This window comes from Ranitomeya variabilis, chromosome 5 (assembly GCF_051348905.1).
Source record: "Ranitomeya variabilis isolate aRanVar5 chromosome 5, aRanVar5.hap1, whole genome shotgun sequence".
In the NCBI taxonomy this organism is placed as follows: Eukaryota; Metazoa; Chordata; class Amphibia; order Anura; family Dendrobatidae; genus Ranitomeya; species Ranitomeya variabilis.
The window spans coordinates 529,597,287-529,617,767 of record NC_135236.1 but is presented as its reverse complement, the minus strand read 5'-3'; the positions used below and the strand labels follow the sequence as shown (position 1 = coordinate 529,617,767).

The window sequence follows — 20,481 nt, the reverse complement described above, 5'->3', positions numbered from 1 at the left end:
TTGTAAGCAAAAGAAAATCTCCTCAAATGGCATTTGTCAGCAACAAAAATGGAAATATTACCGTAACTTATATTTCCTACATAGGCACTCGCTTCCAGTGTAAATGGTGGTGCTGGTGTTGTTGTCAGTTATGGCTAGACACAGTACACTGGAAGCATGCCCAATGCTCCTTGGTTGACATTCTATAGTGTATGCAAGATGTCGATCAAATAGCGATCGGCTGGATTAGAGTGCACTTATGGTGCAGTGAGCGCCTTCCAAATGACTGGAAGCAGCTGCAAGGAGAATATAGATTAATTTTCCAATCCTAAAATCTGTTTTCCACATAAATGTACACAGCTCAAATTCTACTTCTATTCTTTTCAACTACTATTATACGCAATGTTAGCAGAATTTCTTCTCAGATTTGTTAGTGACTTTTTTTAAGAAAAAGGTAAAGGTCTTCCGGTTATGTATGATGACATTTGCTTGGTGCAACTTTCCACCATCAACATGTTTTTGTTATCTACTTTAGGAAAGACCTGAGGACACAAGAGCAGAGAAAGGTGTAATTACACACTAAATAGAGGTTTAATTGTACACTTCTAAAAGTCACAGCATAAATGATATTCCTGTGTGACATAAAAATTAGATTTGATCTTTAGCTCACTGCCAGATTTACATCTGCCAAGTCTGTAGGCATAAAATATTGTCTGGAAACATTCAGATCAGTCAGTAAAAATATTACAGACAGTCAATGCTTCATGGCAAGTGCAGTGAGGCTGAGACTGTATGTGCATCCTATATGTGGTGTGCAGCATGTTTTGAGTACTTCTTTATAAAACTGTCTTTTAAATTATACAAAGGGTGTCAATGGCAGACGCTAGTCACTACTCACATACTAGCCGTGAGGCGGAGTGGTCAAGAGGTCCAAGGTCAAAAGCCAGGAAGGTACATCAAACACAGAGGTATAAGATAAACGGTTAGTCAGGGAAAAAGTCTGTAGTCTGGTAACTAAAATCAGAATATGTCAAAGGCAAAATGTGTTATACAGACAGGGAGTTGACAGGCAAATCCAAGGTCCGGCAACAAAAGATCATAATATCAAAATAGAGAGCACAGAGTAACATCTAATATTGCCAAACAGTTAAAGAGCCTGACAATTATCTAGAAAGGAAATCACCTAGAGCAGGGGTGTCAAACTGCATTCCTCGAGGGCCTCAAACCATGCGTGTTTTCAAGATTTCCTTCTCATTGCACAAGGTGCTGGAATCATTCTGTGCAGGTGATTAAATGATCACCTGTGCAATACAAGGAAATCCTGAAAACATGACCTGTTTGCAGCCCTTGAGGAATGCAGTTTGACACCCCTGACCTAGAGGTAACCCAAACCCAACATTGACAACCCAACAAGCTCATTCTATCAATAGGGCGGCTGAGCTGTCACTCACAGCACTGACAGCCCAACACGTCTCTGCCATCCATTGGGCGGCAGAGCTGTCATCCACAGCACTGACAGCCCAACACACCTCTGCCATCCATAGGGCAGCAGAGCTGTCACTCACAGCATCTCTGACACAGCGAATGGCGGAGTAAAGACATTACAGAATCATCATCTGTTATGATGATTAAACCTGCTTTCCTCTAGGAGTAGATAAAGCCTCCTTGTCATTGTGTAGAGCAGAGGTGTCAAACTGCATTCCTCGAGGGCCGCCAACAGGTCATGTTTTCAGGATTTCCTTGTATTGCACAGGTGATAATTTAATCACCTGCACAGAATGATTCCAGCACTTTGTGGAATGCTAAGGAAATCCTGAAAACATGACCTGTTGGCGGCCCTCGAGGAATGCAGTTTGACACCTCTGGTGTAGAGTATTCCTCCTTGCAAGAAGAAGCCTTCGTATTTATAAACTGAATAACCCCAAGTTTGATAACGTGTCTTGGTATGTCAGCCCATCCATTTCCATGGTCACCCTTCTCTGCATCCAATTTAGTTCCATTATGTCCTTCTCATACACTGGAGACAAAAATGGTATATAGTATTGTAATTACAGCTGCACTAGTGACTTGTTTAAAGGTAGAGCTGTGCTCTTCTCATAAGCACCTATGCCTCTTTTAATGAATTCCATAATTGTTATTTGCATTTGGCAGTAGCTACCTGCTATTGAATTTGCGCTCCCCCAATACACCAAGGACCTGAATCACGTTAACTGGCTTGCGCCACCGGAAATGTACTCAAGTGTGGAACTTATTAAATCATAGAAGCAGATTTGATTACTTTGACAGCACAGATCTTCCTTTATTAAGCAATGTTAATTCTGGGTTATGAGGTTATCCTATGTACAATACTCCAGGATTACTTGAGGTTAAATGTACTACTGGGCTATAGTTTCCTAGCTACATTTTTGATACTTTTTGTTGCATATTTTGCACCACATTTGATATGTGCCAGTCTGGAACAGATCATGTTATTAAATAGTCATAAAAAATTTGAAATAATGGTCTAATTGTCATGGTACTTAATTCTTGCAGTACTCAACTGGACCTTGTGATTTGTCTATTGTAGTGGGGGTTTTTTATAACTAAGTTTTATTAAATTTTTCAAATATAAAGTTGCAGAAAAAACAGTACAGAATATTCAAAGTGTTAGCTAACATTACATCTTAGTTTGACTTAATAGTATTAGTAACAGGAAATGAAATTAGCTCAACACTGAAGAATCCATTTCTTGCAACAAAGATTGTACCTGTATAATGACAAGACATGACACTGACACATGGGGAAAGAGAAGGAGGTAAATCTATTTCAGCCTTTATTAGCAGGCCTACTTTATATCGCCCTGACCGTTAGCAATTTCTTTGTAAAAAATGTGTCCCATTGAGTTCAGACATGTGTATGCAAAGGAAAAAAGGGAAGGGGAAAAAATTCAGCTCACCAGTTTGAAGCAGAAGTCCTTGTGTGCTAGTTTGCTCAGGAACAAAGGTCTTGATTGATTCAGAATGTAATTGACGCAAGGAGGTGCCTGGATCAGAGGCGTTGTCCACAACAGAGAAAAAAAAAAAGAAGTAAATCTCCAGCGTGAAACTTGGAAAAAAGTTCAATTTAGACAAATACATTAAAATCCTTATTTCATAGTGGTACAGAAAATTATGGGGTACATAATACGACCAACGCGTTTTGACCTGTTAAGGTCTTAATCATGGTGTCATGACCAAAATGCGTAGGTCGTATTATGTACCCCATCATTTGCTGTACCACTATGAAATAAGGATTTTAATGGATTTGTCTAAATAAATTGAACTTTTATCCAAGTTTCACGCTGGAGATTTTTTTTTTTCTCTATTGAGTTCAGACAGCTTCAAAATGATCAACTGTGTTATTCAATAGATGACAGATCTTCTGTACTTCACGTGTCCTGGATGCATGCAACTCATTATTTGAAAGGGGTTAAGTCAACTTCTATTTACACGCTATGAAGCATCAAGCCGCTGTGGTCATGTGGAGTAAAAGTTGAGGAACTTTGCAGTTAAAGTGATGAAATGGCGGGATAATGAGTGAGTAAAACTTAGTATTAAGCGGTATCTGAAGACCCACTACCTTGTAAATAACAGCTTTAGCAAATTTCCAGAAATCCTGAATACCCATACAACTCCAGAATAGGTGAGGTAAATCCCCCTCAGAGTTGTCACATCTCCAACAGCAACTAGGAATGTTAGGGTTAAATTAATGCAGTAGAGATCAATTTTATACTTATATTGATTTTTCCCTATAACTGAAACGTGGAGGTTTTAGCTGCTCTCCTCCAGACTCCCTGCTAGGCATCATGGGACAAGGTTCCCAGCAGAAATCTCTCACGTTTACTCATATATACCGTATTTTTCGGACTATAAGATGCACCAGACCATAAGACGCACCCCAAATTTGGGGTGAAAATTGCAGAAAAAAAGATTTTTTATAAGATGGGGGTCCGTCTTATTGTCCAAATTTACAGTATCTTACCTGAGGGCTGGCGGTGGCAGAGCAGGGTCACAGGAGGCATGGTGTCGGCAGAGGTGGGGTGATGCGGTACGGCGTGCACCTGAGCAGGGTCCCTTCCTGCTTAGGTGGGCGATGCCACGGCCTGGTGTCCATGGGGGGATTGCAGCAGTGGTGTGGCGACAGCAGAGGTGGGGAGATAATGAGCGGTATGGCGTGAGCAGGGTCCCTTCCACAGGTGAGGTGACTCAGGGGCCCGGTTTCCAATGTGAGCAGCAGAGCCGGGTTAATTACCGGTTTCTCGGTGGTGGCGGCCATCTTCCTGAGGCCGCGCGTGCGCAGATGGAGTGCTCTGCTTCCAGGGGCTTCAGGAAAATGGCCACGGGAGGCCGCACGTGCGCAGATGGAGATCGCGGCGGCCATTTTCCTGAAGCCAAGATCTAAATCTGCGAACTCGGCTTCAGGAAAATGGCTACCGTGATCTCCATCTGCGCACGCGCGGCCTCTCGCGGCCATTTTCCTGAAGCCCCGGGAAGCAGAGCACTCCATCTGCACACGCGCGGCCTCAGGAAGATGGCCACCACCACCGATAACGCCATGATTCACCCGGCTCTGCTGCTTACCGGGCTGCTGCGTCACCTCACCTGTGGAAGGGACCCCGCTCATGCCATACCGCTCACTGCGCCTCCTCATCCCCGCACCTCTGCTGCCACCGCGCCTCTGCTGCCGCCGCACCACTGCCGGTAGGCCTGTATTCCAACTATAAGACGCACCCCCCATTTTCCCCCCTTTTTTTGGGGGGAAAAAGTGCGTCTTATAGTTGGAAAAGTACGGTAAGTGATTTGGAATATCTTCTACATATAAGTTAAGTAATAAAGTTCAAAGAGACGAACGGCACCAGGATTTAACAATGTAGTATTGGGAGCGCTGAATCAAATACACCTCTTTAGACCCACAGCGTGCGGTATCCATGCAGTACTTTCTTGTGCTAAGTTAAGTAATAGTCGATAGATATCAGATATAAGCCCTTTAGTGGAGATGCCTGCTCTACATACAGTGGGGAAAATAAGTATTTGATGCACTGCCGATTTTGCAAGTTTTCCCACCTCCAAAGAATCTAGAGGTCTGTAATTTTTATTGCAGGTACATGTCAACTGTGAGAGACAGAATCTTTAAAAAAATTGCACAAAATCACATTGTATGATTTTTAGGCTGGTTTCACATTTGCGGCTGTGTCCGCAGCGTTTGTGCCGCAATTATCCGCATGCGTCGTGTATTCATATCTTTAACATTAGGGACTCAGGTGCCTGCAATAGATTGCGTTTTGCCGCGTTTGACGACTCATGCGTCGTTTCGTCGTCTGCGGCTTGGCGCGGTAAACGCTACATGCAGTAATTTCAGAGGCATCAATTTGCCGCCTAGAAACGTATGCGGTTGTTAGCGCAAGGAATGTGGCAAAAAAACGCATTATGGTCTATGTGAACGCTTGCGTTCGCAAGCACATGCGTTTGCTTGCGTTTGTGAACGCATGCGTTGTACTACAGGAAAACATGTCTAGACACTGATTAGCCACCCCCTACATACAAAGTGATAAAAGGAGGGATGGGCATTGGCAGGTCACTACACAGCAGACTGCGAAGCAGACCAGAAACCACACTTTGAACAATGTGAGTATATCAAAGCCAATGTCTGTATTTTCTATTTTCTGTCTCTATTTGTCCTAATTTCTGTCATTTTTTTCTTTCTGCATGCATCAGAATGTCATCTTCTTCTGAGGAGGAGCAATGGCTTGGGCCTCCACAAGGTGGAAATGTCAGTGAAGTGAGTACTCACTGTCCCATCTACAGGTGACAATTTTTTTTTCTTTTTTTAGAGCAGTTCTTACACTGTGGCAGAGGCTGAGCAGGAACAGCGTGAAGACGCTCGGGTGGCAAGGCGGCAGCGTGTAAGTATACCTGGCTGACTGTTTATTGTATCCTGACTTTACTATTCTTGAATGTTCATTTCTTTACTTTCCTCTTTCTTTACCTTTTTCTTCTTGACTCCTTTTTTTTCTTGACTTTGAATATTCATGCCAGTTTTCTGTCTCTGTTTTCTTTCTTTTCCTTATGTTAATGTCTCCAACATTAATGTCTTTATTTATTTTTTAGGTTCCAGAAGGGATGAGGACCTCATTGAAAATGACCTCCTAATCTCCCTGGTCCATAAGCGAGTCCCGTTGTGGGACACCCGGGTTCCGCAGCACTCGGACAACGTGACGATCCGGCGGCTATAGAATGAGGTGGCCAAAGCGATGTGGGATGGCTGGGGCAACGCCCCGACTCGGGTCTGAAATACATTTTGTAAGTATTGCAATGCGGTGTGCTGCAGCAGTGACCTTGGCTGGGATCACACAACTGTGTGTGATGAGAGAAACTTTCATTTGATCACAGTCAAAAGTGCATTGTCTAACCATTGTTTATATTTTTCAACAGTGCTCAAAGTCAAAACACGTTGGCGATCGATGAAGGATCGCTTCAACAAGGATCTTTATCAAGAGAGCCGGGTTCCTAGTGGTTCTGGAGCAAGGATCCGCAAATACAAATATCACCGCATCCTTGCATTTTTGAGACCGGTCCTTGCCCAGAGAACGTAAGTATTTTTTGTGGTGTAATGGGTTATGTTGGATTGCCTAATCTGTATTTTTCTATTCCATAGGAGTTGGTGCTTTACTATTGTAAATGTTTTGTATTAATGTATTTTTTTCTTCTTTTTTCACAGTACATGGAGCAGCACTCTTGACCCTGGTTCTGGAGTGGTCCTTCATCAAACAGCCACGGACCTGTCCCAGCCATCCAGCAGCGCTGCAGCAAGTGGGCCTGCCACACAGACTGGAGACCAGAAAGCTGGTCCATCAGGTGTTCCCCTGTCCCAGTCCTCTGCCTTTTTTTTTTTGGGCTCTTCCCAGCAGCGTCAGAGGGGCTCGGACAGGTCACTCATGCCCGAGTTTTTGCACTTGAGCTCGGTCTTTCATGATTGACTCAAGACGATGGGTGACCGACTGGATAGTGCCATAAACCATATGAATACACTTATCCAGGAGGTCACCAAAAGCCTTGACCAAGTGAAAGCCGACCTCCAGAGGCCAGCACATAACTTTTTAAATCAAATAGAGAAGGGCATGTTGGAACACCTTACTCCTGATCTCCAGCTTAGTGTCATGCAGGCGTGCAATGCTGCTTACATGCAGGCTATGCAGCAGAGTCGGTATATTAAGCAGACAGTGGCGGCATTTCCACCTCTGCCAACACTGTCACACTTGACCTCAATGCCGAACTCTGCTGCATACCACTGCACAGCCACCACCATTCCAAGCACTGCCGGACACCACTACAGCACCACCACTATGCCGAGTGCTGTAGGACAGCCCACCGCCACCACCATGACAACTGCTTCTCCTGCTTGGACCTCCTCCACTGCCACCACCATGCAGCAGCAAGACCCTGGCATGGCCTTCCGCACCACAGCCATGAAACAGCAGCAGGAACCTGGCATGGCCTTCTGCACCACAACCATGCAATAGCAGCAGGACCCTGGCATGGCCTTTCACACCACAACCTTCTTCTCATGCGTCAAGCCCCATCCTCGAACTCCCAGACCCCACTACTTTAATTGCCATTTCTCCTGCCACCCCTGCGTCGTCCACACCTAGCCAGGCCTCACAGCTACACACCCCACAGTTCCGTCACTCTACCCCAAGCAGGCGCAGTTAAATTTAATGTTTTTTGCCCCCAATACTGTTTGGTTATTTGTGTATTTTGCCGTCGTCATCACACACCGTGCGCCAAATAAAACACTGCGCCTCACACTTTATTTTTTTGCCAACTCATAGCTCCAGTAGTTAGTAAGTACAACACTGCAGCTTTGTGTGTTTGGTATAGAGCTATGAGGTGGCAAAAAAAATATTACTTGTATTTTCTCCATAATCTTTTCAGTCTGCTTAATCTGTGTCGCAGACTGAAGAGAAAATGGCGGTAATACAAAGCAGAACTATACTCAACAGGTCATGTTTCAAAAAACTCATTAGTTATGACACCTGACCTGGTGAGTGGAGAACTGCCTTGTATAAACTCCATTTTTTCTTCAGTGTACGTAATCTATTTCACACAAACTGAAGAGACGATAAAGGTAATAGAAAGGCATATCTATACTCACCTGGTCAGGTGTCAGAAATAGTGAATTCATGTGGCTGCTTTTTGTGCTCATGAAGTCATTATTTGTGACACATGACCTGATGAGTATAGATCTGCTTTGTATTATACCTCCATCTTCTCTTCAGCCTGCGTCCAATAGATACTGCAGAACAGAATCAGGACGTAATGACGTCAACTGCTTTTATCACTAGCAACCTAAGTGGTTTTTAGAGGAAATACATAGGAGACTCAGTCAAGATATAAAAACACATAGTTTATTAACAAAAAATATTAGTAACATTTAAAACATAACTGGTACAGACCCAAACCCAACAGGACATTTTACACAATATTGTCTTGCCATGCCACAAGTCCAATATCAGAATCAAAATAGGCAGCAAATTGGTTCCGCATGTGGCCAACTTCAACAGTTGACCGCAGCGGGTGATGCTGGTAATCTGGCAATGGGTTTGCAACTGGTTCTTAGCCATTATGTAATTGTGGAGAACCACACAGGCTTTGACCACCTCATCGACTGTCTCCATTTTTAGATTAATGGCTGTCCCAAGAAAGCGCCATTTTGAGACAAGAATCCCAAAGGTACACTCCACTGTTCTTCGGGCCCTGGTCAGTCTGTAGTTATAAATCCTTTTAGTGTAGTTCAAGTACCAACTGGAATATGGCTTCAGTAGGTTTTCACACATCTGAAAGGCCTCATCCCCAACCATAACAAATGGCATCGGTGGGCCTTGAGTGTTGGGGAATTTTTCTGCAATTTCCATCCACATGTCCGCGGTGGGTAGGGGATAAATTTATCCTGGAGAACGTTCCACAAAGCCCGGCAGGTGTCCGCAACTATTCGAGACATGGTGGAAATTCCAAGCCGGTACTGAAAGTAGAGGGATGCTAATCTGAAATAAAAGAAAAAAATAAAATTACAATCAATTTGATTTATGGTGGTGTTTAGCTAAAGACATAAAGGAAAATACAAATAATATATGGCAGACCAAGAATAATTATGACTGGCATTTGTTTAGAAATATTACGTACCTTAATGTAACCAGGAGACGTTCCTCTGCAGGAATCGCTCTACGGAGCTGGGTGTCCTGTCTCCGGATGGCTCCTTGGACACGACCAAACAAATCCCGAAAAGAGTCTTGAGACATCCTGGTATATTCTGGGAATTTGTCTGGGTTGGCATTAAGCTCGCCATATAGCGTGTGGTAGGCTCCACGGCTCTCCCGGAGTTCAATAATGAGGTGTCTCCAAAAATGCCTACGCCGTGTCCTTCTCTGTCGTTCTCTATTTCTTTGTTGCTCCCAAGCAAATGCACAGGCAAGAAACAGCTTGATACTTAAATCCAGGTTGAAATAAAAGCTCTCCATTCAAAGATCCATCATGACGCAGAATACAGTAAACTGTTAAACTGTTAAAGATAACTAGCAAACTGTTAAGATTTCAGCAGTCCAAGGGTCTATATATAGATATCCCATAATACACGCCCACTGTAGTCCCATTGGCGGTGTCTGTTTATCTAGATTTTTCTCCTGTTAAATTTTCCACCATGCGCACAGAAAACGCAAACGCATGCAAAACGCACGAAAAAGCGTGAAAACGCCGCGGTTTTTTAACCCCATGCCTTACCTTATGCGTCTAAAAAACGCTGCGTTTGTATGTGTTTTCATGCGGTTTTCCGTGCGTTTGAGGTTGCGGATTAAACGCTTCAGATTCTAACACAAGTGTGTAACTAGCCTTACATAATTAATTTGCATGTTATTGCATAAAATAAGTATTTGATACAATAGTAAAACAGAACTTAATATTGACCAAGTTTGCACACACTGCAGCAGGGATTTTGACCTACTCCTCCATGCTGATCTTCTGCAAATATTTCAGGCTGGGCAACATTAAGTTTCAGTTCCCTCAAAAGATATTTTTATTGGGTTCAAGTCTGGAGACTGACTAAGCGACTCCAGGATCTTGAAATGCTTATTACGGAGTCACTCCTTAGTTGCCTTGGCTGTGTTTTTCAGGTCACTGTTATGATTGAAGACCCAGCCATGACTCATCTTCAATGCTCTTACTGAGGGAAAGAAGTTGTTGGGCAAAATCTCACGATACATTAATCCATCCATCCTCCCTTCAATATGGTACATTTATCCTGTCCCCTTTGCAGAAAAGCACCCCCAAACTAGGACGTTTCCCCCACCATGCTTCACGGTTGGGACAGTGTTCTTGGGGTTGCACTCATCCGTCTTCCCACAAATTCAGCGAGTGGAGTTGATAACAAAATGTTCTATTTTGGTCTCATCTGATCACATAACCTACTCTAATGCCTTTCCTGGATCATCCAGATGGTCATTGGCAAACTTCAAATGGGCCTGGACATGTGCTCACATGAGCAGGGGGACATTGCGTGTTCTACAGGATTTTAATCCATGACTGCATAGTGTGTAATTAACGGTAATGTTTGTGACTGTGCAATTAGCTTTCTTCAGGTCATTGACCAGGTCCTCCCATGTAGTTCTTGGCTGATTCCTGATCTTTCTCAGAATCATCCTTATCCCACATAGCAAGATCTTAAATGGAGCCCAGACCAAGGAAGATTGACAGTCATCTTGTGTTTCTTCCATTTTCTAAAAATTGTGCCAACTGTCATTGGATTTTCCTGTGCAAGGCCATATTTACACGTTAAGTATTTGGTCAGTATTTTACATCAGTATTTGTGGATCGCCCCCACGTAAGGGCAATGGGGTACTCGGTACCGGGTCCTTTGGTTCGGGGGATGTCACGGTGGCCTGACCCGGTCCGTGGCCCTTTGAGGGGCGTCCACTAAAAAGGGAAAGTTTGGAATAGTGTTCGTGACGCCACCTGTGGTATTCGGTCAGGGTGACCGACGCTGCTTAGGGGTCCGCTGGGGTGATATGATGGCAGCTAGATTGTATACCTTCCCACAGGTGAAGTGTATCCCCAGGGCTTCCCAGAAGTGTAGATGGTGATGGTGAAAGGTGCATAGAATAACAAAGACACAAGGTTGCAGTCTCTTTACCTTTTACTGGAGGCTTCAGCATCCACAGTCCAGGGTACAGACCACAGGGTAGGCAGAGTCCGGCCGGTCCGAAGGCAAATCCAGAGTCCCCTTATCCAGGTGGAAATCAGTAGCCTTCCTACTAGCGCCTGTGTGTTGTAGTACCTCCCTGCTGAGCTTCCCGGTAAAGTCCTCACAACTCTTATAGATGTTCTAGATGTTATTTCTTCCTCTCTGTCCCCCAGATGGTGTGGATAGGACAAACCCGTATGACTGATGGCCTGAGGCTTGTTTATAGTGACCCTAGAGATGCCCCGACCCCCACAAGTTGCCACTGTGTCTTCTTAGGTATTAAGGTTGGGCAGCCAACTTGGAATTGACTGTCCTGCCAGTCTCTGAAGTAAAGCGTAGAGTCAATTACTCCCTCGGTTTTCCGGCCACCGGCTACGCGCCTCAGAAGGAGGCAGCCTATTTCAGGGCAGAACTCCTCCCGGTGTTTTCTATTTGTGCTATGAATTCGTTTCTCACCCTCTACAATACAATTCTCTTTGTGTCCTTTCTTAGGATGCTGCCGCATGTGGGGCAGGCGCAGCTCCGTAGCTTTCTGTCCTGCTAGGCCTCTGTCAGGATCCCACCCCTGACAGGGACCCTCTGTCTGCAGCTCAGATGTTCCTCCTTTCCCCCTGTCTGCCTGACAGGTGTTGCCTGGGCAAAGCCCAGTCAGCGTCTCTCTAACTTTCTATCGAGCCCACCAGTTTTACCTTTCTGTGAGGAGTGCCCTAGTAGATAGGAGCAAGGCTCCCCCTGGTGGTCTGGAGTGTGAAGTGTAGTGTATGGTTTGTGATACCTGGTAGGAAGATCTCTTTTATTGCCATCAGACGTAATATCACTCCCCCTGGTGGAGGAATGACATCACTGCAACGACCAGGACTCTGGGGCGCTGCATTTCTAAGCCAAAATCAGCAGTGGGTGAAAAATGTAGAAGTGGTGCACATGTTCGGCACATGATAGCTCTATTTAGTGGTATTCGTCTTTTTAAGTGTGCATATAAGTGCCGTTGGTCAATTTTTTGCATTTCTGAAAAGAAGAACATTGCTGAAAAGAGGTCAGACGAAGTCCAGAGTCTGCCTCAATATAGTGATTGAGCTCTTTAGGGGTTTCATCTGAATCACGTCACTCAGAGATTTAGATTTAAAACCCGATATAAGTACTCAGCGTAGAGCACAAGATTAACATGATCTAATAATGGTATGTAAAATGTTCCCAACTAAAGCTTCAACTCAATCTACAAAAAATTCAAAAATTCAAGTCCAAACTCAGGTCTGTTATCTGTTAGCGGAAATATATGGAGCTTCCATATTACAGGTAGCACAAAGAGTCTGGAGAAGCGCTATGACTCCTCGCCTTCCAAAAGAAATCCATCAAATTCTGCACTCTACCATCCAAATGCGCCCCCCCCTCCCTTCTGAGCACCACAGTGTGCCTAAACTACATCTAGTGTCCACATGTTTGGCATTTCTGTAGTGATAACAGCTCACCTAATTTATGGGGCCCATGTCTCCAGAAGCACTAGCTGGGCACAATGCATGGGCACAAGGGCTTACCAGCACTACAATGGCAGACTTGCAATTTTCGCTCAGCAACATCCAGTACTGCTTGTTTCTGGCAAACACGTATGAAATCAAAATTGTAACTACATCTATAAATAAATTCCCAGAGAAGTTTAATTTCCAAAATGGGGTCACTTGAGGGGGGATTCTTCTCTTCTGGCACATAGGGGTTCTGTATATGGAGCCCGCAAACTATTCTACAATACCGTATTTTCCGGCATATAAGACGACTTTTTAACCCCTCAAAATCTTCTTAAAAGTCGGGGGTCATCTTATACGCCGGGTACAGACAAATGTGCATATGGTGGGTGTGGGGGGAGTGGTCCCGATGACGAAGAGAGGGGGTTTCTCACAGGAAAGTGTGAGTGGAGTAGCCCCCTATTACCTCATTGCGGCAGCATGGGGGTCTCTGTGCTGGGGAGCGGCGGCTCCTCATTGGGGCAGCATAGGGTTTCTGTGCTGGGAGCGGCAGCTCCTCTTCGTGCCGTGGGGGCTCTGTGCTGTGGGGCGGTGCATCTTCTTGCAGCGTCGGGGCTCCTCCAGCATCTCCTCAAGGCCCGGAGGCACCGGCAGCTCCATTGCTGCGATGCGGTGGCCTCCAGGAAAATGGCCGCTGGGGGTGGCGCATGCTCAGATTCAGATCTCTTCCCAAGATCTCGGGAGACAAGATCTGAATCTGAGCATGCGCCGCCCCCAGCGGCCATTTTCCCGGAGGCCACTGCATCGCAGCAATGGAGCTTCCGGTGCCTCCGGTTTTGAGGAAATGCCGGAGGAGCCCCGACAATGCAAGAAGATGCACCGCCCCACAGCACCCACGGCACGAAGAGGAGCTGCCGCTCCCAGCACAGAAACACTAAGCTACCACAATGAGGAGCCGCTGCTCCCCAGCACAGAGACCCCCACGCTGCCGCAATGAGGTAATAGGGGGCTACTCCACTGCCATAGTACTGCACTGTAGAAATTGTGTGACTAATTTTTTTGACAGTTTTACTTATTTCCCCATGCAAAAATATAAAATCTGGGGCTAAGACAAAATTTTTGCTGTAAAAATGTAATATTTTGTTCTTCACTACCCAATGGTGTGTAATTCTGTGACACACCTGTGATCATTGCACCCTTAGATGAATTCATTCAGAGGTGTAGTTTGTAAAATGTGGTCACTTATGGGGGGGTTCTGCTGGTCTAACACCGCAGGGGCTCTTCCAATGGGTCATGGCACCCACAAACAAGAAAAGTCAAATCTGCACTACACTGTGGTGCTCCTTCCCTTCTAAGTTTTTCACTGTGCCTGATAAGTAGTTCCCGATTACATATAGGTAGTGTTGAGCATTCCGATACCGCAAGTATCGGGTATCGGCCGATACTTGCGGGTATCGGAATTCCGATACCGAGATCCGATACTTTTGTGGTATCGGGAATCGGTATCGGGATTAATATCAATGTGTAAAAGAAAGAATTAAAATAAAAAATAGGGATATACTCACCTCTCCGACGCAGCCTGGACTTTACCGCCGTAACCGGGAGCCATTGTTCCTAAAAATGCGCGCTTGAAGGGCCTTAGATGATGTCACGGCTCTCTGATTGGTCCGTAGCGGTCGCGTGACCGCTACGTGACCAATCACAAAGCAGTGACGTCACCTAAGGTCTTTCAAGCGCTTGAAAGACCTTAGGTGACGTCACTGCTTTGTGATTGGTCGCGTAGCAGTCACGCGACCGCTACGCGACCAATCAGAAGCTGCGGACGTCTTCTAAGGTATTTCAAGCGCTTGAAAGACCTTAGGTGATGTCACTGCTTTGTGATTGGTCGCGTAGCGGTCACGCGACCGCTACGGACCAATCAGAGCGCCGTGACGTCATCTAAGGCCCTTCAAGCGCGCATTCTTAGGTGCAACAGCTCCCGGTTACGGCGGTAAAGTCCAGGCTGCGTCGGAGAGGTGAGTATATCCCTATTTTTTATTTTAATTCTTTCTTTTACACATTGATATGGATCCCAGGGCCTGAAGGAGAGTTTCCTCTCCTTCAGACCCTGGGAACCATACAGGATACCGTCCGATACTTGGTGTCCCATTGACTTGTATTGGTATCGGGTATCGGTATCGGATTAGATCTGATACTTAGCCGGTATCGGCCGATACTTTCCGATACCGATACTTTCAAGTATCGGACGGTATCGCTCAACACTACATATAGGCTATTGGTGCACTCAGGAGAAATAGCACAACAAACTGTGAGGCCCATTTTTTCCCATTAGACCATCTAAAAATTTAAAACTTTGGGCCAAAACAACATTTTAGCTGTAAAAATTTAATTGTTCTTTCTTCACCCCTCAATGGTATAACATTTTGTGAGACACATCTGGTGTTAATCGCTTTACCCCCAAGGGTGGTTTGCACGTTAATGACCAGTCCAATTTTTACAATTCTGACCACTGTCCCTTTATGAGGTTATAACTCTGGAACGCTTCAACGGATCATGGTGATTCTGACATTGTTTTCTCGTGACATATTGTACTTCATGATAGTGATAAAATTTCTTTGATATTACCTGCGTTTATTTGTGAAAAAAACAGAAAATTTTGAACATTTCGCAATTTTCCAACTTTAAATTTTTATGCAATTAAATCACAGAGATATGTCACACAAAATACTTAATAAGTAACATTTCTCACATGTCTACTTTACAGCAGCACAATTTTGGAAACAATTTTTTTTTTGTTAGGGAGTTATAAGGGTTAAAAGTTGACCATCAATTTCTCATTTTTACAACACCATTTTTTTTTAGTGACCACATCTCATTTGAAGCCATTTTGAGGGGTCTATATGATAGAAAATAATGAAGTGTGACACCATTCTAAAAACTGCACCCCTCAAGGTGCTCAAAACCACATTCAAGAAGTTTATTAACTCTTCAGGTGTTTCACAGGAATTTTTGGAATGTTTAAATAAAAATGAACATTTAACTTTTTTTCACAAAAAATTTACTTCAGCTCCAATTTGTTTTTTTATTTTACCAAGAGTAACAGGAGAAAATGGACCCAGAAAGTTGTTCTACAATTTGTCCTGAGTACGCCAATATCCCATATGTGAGGGTAAACCATTGTTTGGGCGAATGGCAGAGCTCGGAAGCGAAGGAGCGCCATTTGACTTTTCAATGCAAAATTGACAGGAATTGAGATGGGACGCCATGTTGCGTTTGGAGAGCCACTGATGTGCCTAAACATTGAAACCCCCCCACAAGTGACACCATTTTGGAAAGTAGACCCCTAAGGAACTTATATAGATGTGTTGTGAGAAATTTGAACCCCCAAGTGTTTCACTACAGTTTATAACGCAGAGCCGTGAAAATAAAAAATCTTTTTTTTTCCACAAAAATTATTTTTTAGCCCCCAGTTTTGTATTTTTCCAAGGGTAACAGTTGAAATTAGACCCAAAAGTTGTTGTCCAATTTGTCCTGAGTACGCTGATACCCCATATGTGGGGGGAACCACCGTTTGAGCGCATGGCAGAGCTCGGAAGGGAAGGAGCATCATTTGGAATGCAGACTTAGATGGATTGGTCTGCAGGCGTCACATTGCGTTTGCAGAGCCCCTAATGTGCCTAAACAGTAGAAACCCCCCACAAGTGACCCCATATTGGAAACTAGACCCCCCAAGAAACTTACCTAGATGTGTTGAGAGAACTTTGAAACCCCAATTGTTTCACTACAGTTTATAACGCATAGCCGTGAAAATAAAAAATCCTTTTTTTTCCACAAAAATTATTTTTTAGCCCCCAGTTTTGTATTTTCCCAAGGGTAACAGGAGAAATTGGACCTCAAAAGTTGTTGTCCAATGTGTCCTGAGTACGCTGATACCCCATATGTTGGGGTAAACCCCTGTTTGTGCGCATGGGAGAGCTCGGAAGGGAAGGAGCACTGTTTTACTTTTTCAACGCAGAATTGGCTGGAATTGAGATTGGACGCCATGTCGCATTTGGAGAGTCCCTGATGTGCCTAAACACAGGAAATCCCCCAATTATAACTGAAACCCTAATCCAAACACATCCCTAACCCTAATCCCAATGGTAACCCTAACCACACCCCTAACTCTGACACACCCCTAACCCTAATCCCAACCCTATTCCCAACCAGAAATGTAATCCAAACCCTAACCCGAACTTTAGCCCCAACCCTAACCCTAACTTTAGCCCCAACCCTAACTGTAGCCTTAACCCTAGCCCCAACCCTAGCCCTAACCCTTGCCCTAACCCTAACCCTAGCCCTAACCCTTGCCCTAACCCTAGCCCTAACCCTAGCCCCAACCCTAACCCTAGCCCTAACCCTAACCCTAATGGGAAAATGGAAATAAATACATTTTTTAAATTTTTTAATTTTTCGCTAACTAAGGGGGTGATGAAGGGGGGTTTGATTTACTTTTATAGCGGGTTTTTTAGCGGATTTTTATGATTGGCAGCCGTCACACACTGAAAGACTCTTTTTATTGCAAAAAATATTTTTTGCGTTACCACATTTTGAGAGCTATAATTTTTCCATATTTTGGTCCACAGAGTCATGTGAATTCTTGTTTTTTGTGGGACGAGTTGATGTTTTTATTGGTAACATTTTTGGGTACGTGACATTTTTTGATCGCTTTTTATTTTAATTTTTGTAAGGCAGAATGACCAAAAACCAGCTATTCGTGAATTTCTTTTGGGGAGGCATTTATACCGTTCCACGTTTGGTAAAATGGATAAAGCAGTTTTATTCTTCGGGTCAGTACAATTACAGCGATACCTCATTTATATCATTTTTTATGTTTTGGCGCTTTTATACCATAAAAACTATTTTATAGAAAAAATAATTATTTTTGTATCGCTTTATTCTGAGGACTATAACTTTTTTACTTTTTCTTTGATGATGCTGTATGGTGGCTCGTTTCTTGAGGGACAAGATGACGTTTTCAGCGGTACCATGGTTATTTATATCCGTCTTTTTGATCGCGTGTTATTCCACTTTTTTGTTTGGCGGTATGATAATAAAGTGTTTTTTGCCTCTTTTTTTTTTTTATGGTGTTCCCTGAAGGGGTTAACTAGTGGGACAGTTTTATAGGTCGGGTCGTTACGGACGCGGCTATACTATACATGTGTACTTTTATTCTTTTTTTTTTATTATTTAGATAAAGAAATGTATTTATAGAAACAATATATTTTTGGGGGGGGGAATTTTTTTGGGGAATTTTTTTTAATTTTTTTTACACATGTGAATAATTTTTTTTTATACTATAACATTGCCCCAGGGGGGGGCATCATGTTATGGTGTAAGATCGCTGATCTGACACTTTGCTGTGCACTGTGTCATATCGGCGATCTAACGTGCACAGCTCCAGGCTTCCCGGCGCCTGCTCTGATCAGGCGCTGTAAAGCCACCTCCCTGCAGGACCCGGATGCTGTGGCCATTTTGGATCCGGGCCTGCTGCAGCGAGGAGGAGGTAAGAGACCCTCGGAGCAACGCGATCACATCGCATTGCTCCGGGGGTCTCAGGGAAGCACGGAGGGAGCCCCCTCCCTGCGCGATGCTTCCCTACACTGCCGGAACACTGCGATCATGTTTGATCGCAGTGTGCCGGGGGTTAATGTGCCGGGGGCGGTCCGTGACCTCTCCTGGCTCATAGTGCCGGATGTCAGCTGCGATAGTCAGCTGACACCCGGCCGCGATCGGCCGCGCTCCCCCCGTGAGCGCGGCCGATTGCTATGGCGTACTATCCCGTCAAGGGTCAGATAGGCACAGGTCACCTCGATGGGATAGTACGTCTAAGGTCAGAGAGGGGTAAATATGCTCACTGTACCCATAGATGAATTCATTTGGATGTGTAGTTTGTAAAATGGGGTCACTTATGGGATGTTCTGGCACCTCTGGGTCTCTGCAAATGTGACATGACACCCTCAAACTATTTCACCAAAATCTGAACTCCAATATGGCACTCCTTCCCATCTGAGCTTTCCACTTTTCCTCAAAAGTAGTTTTTGACCCCTTATGGGGTATTGGTGTACTTAGGAGAAATTGCACTACAAATTATTTGGTTCATTGTTTCTTACTATCCCTTTTGAAAATTAAACTTTTACTTAGCCCAATGTTATAAAATTCAGTGAATTGCCTGAGAGTTAAAAATGCTCACTACACCCCTAGATGAATTCCTCAAGAGGTTTAGTTTACAAAATGGGGTCACTTGTGGGGGTTTCTGCTGAATTCAATTGGCGCTTCTTCCTTTCAGAGCCTTGCTGTGCTCCAAAATAATAGTTTTCCACCACATATAGTGTATCAGTGTGCTCAGGAGAAATCTCATGACTAATTTTAGAGTCCATTTTCTCCTGTTACTTTTGTAAAAAAGGAAACATTTGGGGATAAAGCAACATTTTTGTGGGAATAATGTGTTTTTTCAATTTCACGGCTCTACGTTATAAAATTCTGTGAAGCATTCAAGATGCTCACCATACCTGTAGATAAGTTCCTTGAGGATGTAGTTTCCAAAATGTGGTCTCTTATGAGGGTTTCCACTGTTTAGGCACATCAGGAGTTCTGAAAATTTAGCATGCTATCCTCTATTCCAACCAATTTTGGGCTCCAAATGTTGAAGGACACTCCTTCCCTGCTGTGTACCCAAACAGTAGTTTTTCACCACATATGGGTAGTGTTGAGCGATACCTTCCGATATGCATTGGTATCGGTATCGGATAGTATCGGCCGATACCGGCAAAATATCGGATCTCGCCGATACCGATACCCGATACCAATGCATTTCAATGGGACGCAAAGTATCGGAATGGTTCCCAGGGTCTGAAGGAGAGGAAACTCTCCTTCAGGCCCTGGGATCCATATTCATGTGTAAAATAAAGAATTAAAATAAAAAATATGGATATACTCACCTCTCCGGCGGCCCCTGGACTTTACCGATGTAACCGGGAGCCTCCGTTCCTAAGAATGAGCGCGTGAAGGGCCTTCGATGACGTTGCGGCTTCTGATTGGTCACGTGAGCGCTCATGTGACCGCCGGAGAGGTGAGTATATCCATATTTTTTATTTTAATTCTTTATTTTACACATGAATATGGTTCCGATACCGATTCCCGATATCACAAAAGTATCGGAACTCGGTATCGGAATTCCGATACCGCAAGTATCGGCCGATACCCGATACTTGCGGTATCGGAATGCTCAACACTACATATGGGGTACCAGCGTACTTGGGAAAAAGTGCATAACAAAGTGTAAGGTCCATTTTCTCCTGTTACCCTTTTGAAAATGCTAAATTTGGGGCTAAATCAATGTTTGGTGGGAAAAAGTAACATTTTCATTTTTTCCTTCCACATTGTTTTAATTCTGGTGAAGCCCTTAATGGGATAAAAAAAAAATTCTTGAATTACAATTTAAGGGGTGTAGTTTTTAAAATTGTGCCACTTTTGTGTATTTTCTGTCACATAGGTCCCTTAGTCACTTCAAAAGGGATGTGGTCCCTAAAATAAATTTTGTTAGAAAAATTAGAAATTGCTTAAATTTTTTTTAGCCCTTCTCACTTCCTGTGTAGTATAACTATCTGGTTTAAGGGCATATACATTTAACCCCTTTCTGACATTGGGTGTTGGGTGTAGTAATATGCTGATGTCAGATACCCTCCCTTTGACGTGGGCTCTGGCGGTAAGCCACATCTTTTCCAGCACATGTCAGCTGTTTCGAACAGCTGACATG

At 44.1% G+C, this 20,481-nt stretch overlaps 1 protein-coding gene across 1 annotated transcript in view; it reads left to right on the top strand.

Moving 5' to 3' along the window:
• The window catches only part of STK32A (serine/threonine kinase 32A), a 383,738-nt gene that overhangs the window by 971 nt on the left and 362,286 nt on the right, over positions 1–20,481 (top strand). The window lies entirely within an intron of this gene.